Source organism: Arachis ipaensis, chromosome B6, assembly GCF_059453495.1.
Source record: "Arachis ipaensis isolate K30076 ecotype BB chromosome B6, ASM5945349v1, whole genome shotgun sequence".
NCBI lineage: Eukaryota > Viridiplantae > Streptophyta > Magnoliopsida > Fabales > Fabaceae > Arachis > Arachis ipaensis.
In genome coordinates, this window is record NC_142441.1 from 11607161 (window position 1) to 11614565 (window position 7405).

At 40.8% G+C, this 7405-nt stretch overlaps 1 non-coding gene across 1 annotated transcript; it reads left to right on the forward strand.

Annotated features, from left to right (window-relative positions):
* The first annotated feature begins 6542 nt into the window (after window positions 1–6542).
* LOC148554622 (small nucleolar RNA R71) lies at window positions 6543–6650 on the forward strand. The gene has a single exon (XR_015886700.1). It is a non-coding gene; the product is annotated as a small nucleolar RNA R71 (small nucleolar RNA).
* Window positions 6651–7405: the final 755 nt, after the last annotated feature.

Here is a 7405-nt window from a genome sequence, read left to right on the forward strand (position 1 = left end):
CGCACAAATAACCAGCAAGTGCACTGGGTCGTCCAAGTAATAAAACCTTACGTGAGTAAGGGTCGATCCCACGGAGATTGTTGGTATGAAGCAAGCTATGGTCATCTTGTTAATCTCAGTCAGGCGGATATCAAATGGTTATGGAGTTTTCGAATAATAATAATAAATAAAAAGAAAATAAAGATAGAAATACTTATGTAATTCATTGGTGAGAATTTCAGAGAAGCGTATAGAGATGCTTTCGTTCCTCTGAATCTCTGCTTTCCCGCTGTCTTCATCCAATCAGTCTTACTCCTTTCCATGGCAAGCTTTCTGTAAGGGTATCACCGTTGTCAATGGCTACATCCCATCCTCTCTGTGAAAATGGTCCAAATGCTCTGTCACGGAATGGCTAATCATCTGGAGGTTCTCGATCATACTGGAATAGGATTTACTATCCTTTTGCGTCTGTCACTACGCCCAGCACTCGCGAGTTTGAAGTTCGTCACAGCCATCCCTTCCCAGATCCTACTCGGAATACCATAGACAAGGTTTAGACTTTTCGGATCTCAGGAATGGCCATCCATGGGTTCTAACTTATACCACGAAGATTCTAATATCTCGGACTCGGTCCCCTGTATTAGATATCTAAGAGATACTCATTCTAGCTTGGTTGCATGTAGAACGGAAGTGTTTGTCAGGCACGCGTTCATAAGTGAGAATGATGATGAGCGTCACATAATCATAACATTCATCATGTTCTTGGGTACGAATGGATATCTTAGAAGCGGAATAAGTTGAATTGAATAGAAAATAGTAGTACTTTGCATTAAATCATGAGGAATAGCAGAGCTCCACACCTTAATCTATGGAGTGTAGAAACTCTACCGTTTGAAAATACATAAGTGATAATGGTCCAGGCATGGCCGAATGGCCAGCCCCCATGAAAGTCTAAGATCGCATAAAACTGATCAAAGATCCCCCTTATACAATAGTAAAAAGTCCTATTTATACTAAACTAGTTACTAGGGTTTACAGAAGTAAGTAATTGATGCATAAATCCACTTCCGGGGCTCACTTGGTGTGTGCTTGGGCTGAGCTTGAAGTTTACACGTGGAGAGGTCATTCTTGGAGTTGAACGCCAGTTTGTAACGTGTTTCTGGCGTTCAACTCTGGTTTGTGACGTGTTTCTGGCGTTTAACTCCAGACTGCAGCATAGAACTGGAGTTTAACGCCCTTTTGCGTCATCTAAACTCGGCCAAAGTATGGACTATTATATATTTCTGGAAAGCCCTGGATGTCTACTTTTCAACGCAATTAGAAGCGCGCCATTTTGAGTTCTGTAGCTCCAAAAAATCCACTTTGAGTGCAGGGAGGTCAGAATCCAACAGCATCAGCAGTTCTTCTTCTACCTCTGAATCTGATTTTTGCTCAAGTCCCTCAATTTCAGCCAGAAAATACCTGAAATCACAGAAAAACACACAAACTCATAGTAAAGTCCAGAAATGTGAATTTAACATAAAAACTAATGAAAACATCCCTAAAAGTAACTAGATCCTACTAAAAACATACTAAAAACAATGCCAAAAAGCGTATAAATTATCCGCTCATCACAACACCAAACTTAAATTGTTGCTTGTCCCCAAGCAACTGAAAATCAAATAGGATAAAAAGAAGAGAATATACTATAAATTCCAAAATATCAATGAAACATAGCTCCAATCAGATGAGCGGGACTTGTAGCTTTTTGCCTCTTGAATAGTTTTGGCATCTCACTTTATCCATTGAGGTTCAGAATGATTGGCATCTATAGGAACTCAGAGTTCAGATAGTGTTATTGATTCTCCTAGTTCAGTATGTTGATTCTTGAACACAACTACTTTATGAGTCTTGGCCGTGGCCCTAAGCACTTTGTTTTCCAGTATTACCACCGGATACATAAATGCCACAGACACATAATTGGGTGAACCTTTTCAGATTGTGACTCAGCTTTGCTAAAGTCCCCAATTAGAGGTGTCCAAGGTTCTTAAGCACACTCTTCTTTTGCTTTGGACCTTGACTTTAACCGCTCAGTCTCAAGTTTTCACTTGACACCTTCACGCCACAAGCACATGGTTAGGGATAGCTTGGTTTAGCCGCTTAGGCCGGGATTTTATTCCTTTAGGCCCTCCTATCCACTGATGCTCAAAGCCTTGGGATCCTTTTTATTTACCCTTGCCTTTTGGTTTTAAGGGTTATTGGTTTTTTGCTCTTGCCTTTTGGTTTTAAGAGCTTTTGGCTTTTTCTTTTTCTATTTTTTTTCTCCATTTTTTTTCTTTTTTTTTTCTGCAAGCTTTGTATTCACTGCTTTTTCTTGCTTCAAGAATCATTTTTATGATTTTTCAGATTATCAAATAACATGTCTCCTGTTCATCATTCTTTCAAGAGCCAACATATTTAACATTCATAAACAACAACTTCAAAAGACATATGCACTGTTCAAGCATTCATTCAGAAAACAAAAAGTATTGTCTCCACATCAAAATAATTAAACTAAGTTCAAGGATAAATTCGAAACTCATGTACTTCTTGTTCTTTTGTAATTAAAACATTTTTCCATTTAAGAGAGGTGATGGATTCATATTCACTACTTTAAGGCATAGACACTTAGACACTAATGATCATGTAATAAAGACACAAACATAGATAAACATTTAACATAAGAAAACGAAAAACAAAAAAATTTAAGAACAAAGAATGAGTCCACCTTAGTGATGGTGGCGTTTTCTCCTTGAGGAACCAATGATGTCCTTGATCTCTTCTATGTCTCTTCCTTGTCTTTGTTGCTCCTCCCTCATAGCTCTTTGATCTTCTCTAATTTCATGGAGTATGATAGAGTGCTCTTAATGTTCCACCTTTAGTTGTCCTATGTTGGAACTTAGTTCTCCTAGGGAGGTGTTGATTTGCTCCCAAAAATTCTGTGGAGGAAAGTGCATCCCTTGAGGTATCTCAGGGATTTCTTGATGATGAGCTTCCTCACGTGTTTCTTGAGCTCCATGAGTGGGCTCTCTTGTTTGCTCCATCCTTTTCTTAGCGATGGGCTTTTCTTCCTCAATGGGAATGTCTCCTTCTATGAAAGCTCCAGCTGAGTAACATAGATGGCAAATAAGATGAGGGAAAGCTAGCCTTGCCAAGGGGGAGGGCTTTTCGGCTATTTTATAGAGTTCAAGGGAGATGACTTCATGAACTTCTACTTCCTCTCCAATCATGATGCTATGAATCATGATGGCTCGATCCACAGTAACTTCAGATCGGTTGCTAGTGGGAATGATGGAGCGTTGGATGAATTCCAACCATCCTCTAGCCACAGTATTGAGGTCCAGTCTTCTAAGTTAAACCGGTTTGCCTTTTGAGTCAATCTTCCATTGAGCTCCTTCCACACATATGTCCATGAGGACTTGGTCCAACCTTTGATCAAAGTTGACCCTTCTAGTGTAGGGGCGTGCATCTCCTTGCATCATAGGCAAGTTAAACGCCAACCTCACATTCTCCGGACTAAAATCTAAGTATTTCCTCCGAACCATAGTGAGATAATTCTTTCGGTTTGGGTTCTTACTTTGATCATGATTCCTAGTGATCCATGCATTAGCATAGAACTCTTGAACTATTAGAATTCTGACTTGTTGGATGGGTTTTGTTAGAACTTCCCAACCTCTTCTTTGGATTTCATGTCGAATTTCTGGATACTCATTTCTCTTGAGTTTGAAAAGGACCTCGGGGATCACCTTCTTCTTGGCCACAACATCATAGAAGTGGTCTTGATGGGCTTTGGAGATGAATCTTTCCATCTTCCATGACTCGGAGGTGGAAGCTTTTGTCTTCCCTTTCCCTTTTCTAGAGGATTTTCCGGTCTTAGGTGCCATGGTAATGGAAAAACAAAAAGCTTTATGCTTTTACCACACCAAACTTAGAATATTGCTCGCCCTCGAGCAAGAAAAGAAAGAATAGATGAAAAAGAAGAAGAAATAGAGGAGAGGGAGAGAGAGATGTGTTTTGGCCAAGAAGAGGAGGAGGGGGTTGTGTTGTGTGAAATTGAAGAAGAATGGAGGGGTTTATATAGTGAAGGGAGAGGGGTTAGGTTCGGCCATTTAGGGTGGGTTTAGGTGGGAAAGTGATTTTGAATTTTGAAGGTAGGTGGGGTGTATGAAGTAGGTTTATGGGGAAGAGTGGGTGGATGTGAGTGGTGAATAGGTAATAGGGAAGAGAGCTTGAGGTGATTGGTGAAGGGTTTTGGAGAAGGGTGTTTATTGGGAAGAGAGGATGAACATTAAGAAGAGGGAAGAGTATGAGTGGAGGTAGGTGGGGATCCTGTGGGGTCCACAGATGCTGAGATGATCCTGTGGGGTCCACAGATCCTGAGGTGTCAAGGAATTGCATCCCTGCATCAATTAGGCATGTAAAATGCCTTTGCATGCAATTCTGGCGTTTAGACACTGAATTGGTGCTTGTTCTGGGCGTTCAGCGCCCAAATGCAGCATGTTTCTGGCGTTCAGCGCCAGCTTTCCTCAGTGTGCATTTCTGGCATCTGAACGTCAGGATGCTGCTTGTTTTGGGCGTTCAACGCCAGATCCATGCTCTGTTCTGGCGTTGAACGCCAGCCAGATGCTTCTAAACGCCAGTAAGCCCTTCCTCCAGGGTGTGATTTTTCTTCTGCTGTTTTTGATTCTATTTTTGATTTTTCTATTTATTTTGTGACTCCACATGATCATGAACCTAATAAAACATGAAAGAACAACAAAAATAAAAATAAAATTAGATAAATAAAAATTGGGTTGCCTCCCAACAAGCGCTTCTTTAATGTCAATAGCTTGACAGTGGGCTCTCATGGAGCCTCACAGATGTTCAGAGCATTGTTGAGACTCCCCAACACCAAACTTAGAGTTTAGATATGGGAGTTCAACACCAAACTTAGAGTTTGGTTGTGGCCTCCCAACACCAAACTTAGAGTTTGACTGTGGGGGCTCTGGTTGACTCTGTTTTGAGAGAAGCTTACTGTGCCTCTTTTCCATGTTTACAGAAGGATGTCCTTGAGTTTTAAACTCAAGGGAGTCCTCATTCAATTGAAGGACTAGTTCACCTCTGTTAACATCAATCACAGCTCTTGCTGTGGCTAGGAAGGGTCTTCCAAGGATGATGGATTCATCCTCATCCTTCCTAGTATCTAGGATTATGAAATCAGCAGGGATGTAAAGGCCTTCAACCTTTACTAATATGTCCTCTACTTGTCCATAAGCCTGTTTTCTGGAATTGTTTGCCATCTCTAATGAGATTTTAGCAGCTTGTACCTCAAAGATTCCTAGTTTCTCCATTACAGAGAGTGGCATGAGGTTTATTCCTGACCCAAGATCACATAGAGCCTTCTCAAAGGTCATGGTGCCTATGGTACAAGGTATTAGGAACTTTCCAGGATCCTGTTTCTTCTGAGGCAATCTCAGTTGATCCAATACATTTAGTTTATTGGTGAATAGGGGAGGTTCATCTCCCCAAGTCTCTTTACCAAATAAATTGGCAGTCAGCTTCATGATTGCACCAAGGAACTTGGCAACTTACTCTTCAGTAACATCCTCATTCTCTTCAGACGAGGAATACTCATCAGAGCTCATGAATGGCATAAGGAGGTTCAATGGAATCTCCATGGTCTCTAGATGAGTCTTAGATTCCTTTGGTTCCTCAGAGGGGAACTCCTTATTGATCACTGGACGTCCCAGGAGGTCTTCCTCCTTGGGATTCACATCCTCCCCTTCCTTCTTGGATTCGGCCATGATGGTTATATCAATGGCCTTGCACTCTCCTTTTGGATTTTCTTCTGTATTGCTTGGGAGAGTACTAGGAGGGATTTCAATGATCCTTTTACTCAGCTGGCCCACTTGTGCCTCCAAATTTCTAATGGAGGACCTTGTTTCATTCATGAAACTCAGAATGGCCTTAGATAGACCAGAGACTAAGTTTGCTAAGCTAGATGGATTCTGCTCAGAATTCTCTGTCTGTTGCTGAGTGGATGATGGAAAAGGTTTACTATTGTTAAACCTGTTTCTTCCACCATTATTAAAGCCTTGTTGAGGCTTTTGCTGATCCTTCCATGAGAGATTTGGGTGATTTCTCCATGAGGGATTATAGGTGTTTCCATATGGTTCACCCATGTAATTCACCTCTGCTATTACAGGGTTCTCAGGATCATAAGCTTCTTCTTCAGAAGATGCCTCTTGAGTACTATTGGATGCAGCTTGCATTCCATTCAGACTCTGAGAAATCATATTGACTTACTGAGTCAATATTTTATTCTGGGCCAATATGGCATTCAGAGTATCAATTTCAAGAACTCCCTTCTTCTGAGGCGTCCCATTACTCACAGGATTCCTCTCAGAAGTGTACATGAACTGGTTATTAGCAACCATATCAATGAGTTCTTGAGCTTCTGCAGGCGTTTTCTTTAGGTGAATGGATCCACCTGCAGAAGTATCCAATGACATCTTAGCTAATTCAGACAGACCATCATAGAATATATCCAGGATGGTCCATTCTGAAAGCATGTCAGAAGGACACTTTTTGGTCAGTTCCTTGTATCTCTCCCAAGCTTCATAGAGGGATTCACCTTCTTTTTGTCTGAAGGTTTGAACATCCACTCTAAGCTTACTCAGCTTTTGAGGAGGAAAGTACTTGGCTAAGAAAGCCTTGACCAGCTTATCCCAAGAGTTCAGGCTATCTTTAGGTTGAGAATCCAACCATATTCTAGCTCTATCTCTCACAGCAAAAGGGAAAAGCATGAGCCTGTAGACTTCAGGATCTACTCCATTAGTCTTAACAGTATCACAGATCTGCAAGAATTCAGTTAAGAACTGAAAGGGATCTTCAGATGGAAGTCCATGAAACTTGCAGTTTTGTTGCATCAGAGAAACTAATTGAGGTTTAAGCTCAAAATTGTTTGCTCCAATGGTAGGAATGGAGATGCTTCTTCCATGTAAATTGGAATTAGGTGCAGTAAAGTCACCAAGCATCCTCCTTGCATTATTATTATTTTCGGCTGCCATCTCCTCTTCCTGTTCGAAAATTCCTGTAAGGTTGTCTCTAGATTGTTGTATTTTAGCTTCTCTTAGTTTCCTTTTCAGAGTCCTTTCAGGTTCAGGATCTGCTTCAACAAAAATATTCTTGTCCTTGCTCCTGCTCATATGAAAAAGAAGGGAACAGAAAATAATAATAGGGATCCTTTTTACCACAGTATAGAGGTTCCCTTGTTGTGAGTAGAAGAAGAGAAGAGTAGAAGAGAAAAGAAAGGAGAATCCAAACAGAAGGGTGAGGAGAGCAGAGATATGAGATGAAGAGAAGTGTTAGTAAATGAATAAATAAATAGAAGGAGATGAGAGGTGAGAGGATTTTTGAAAATTAAAAA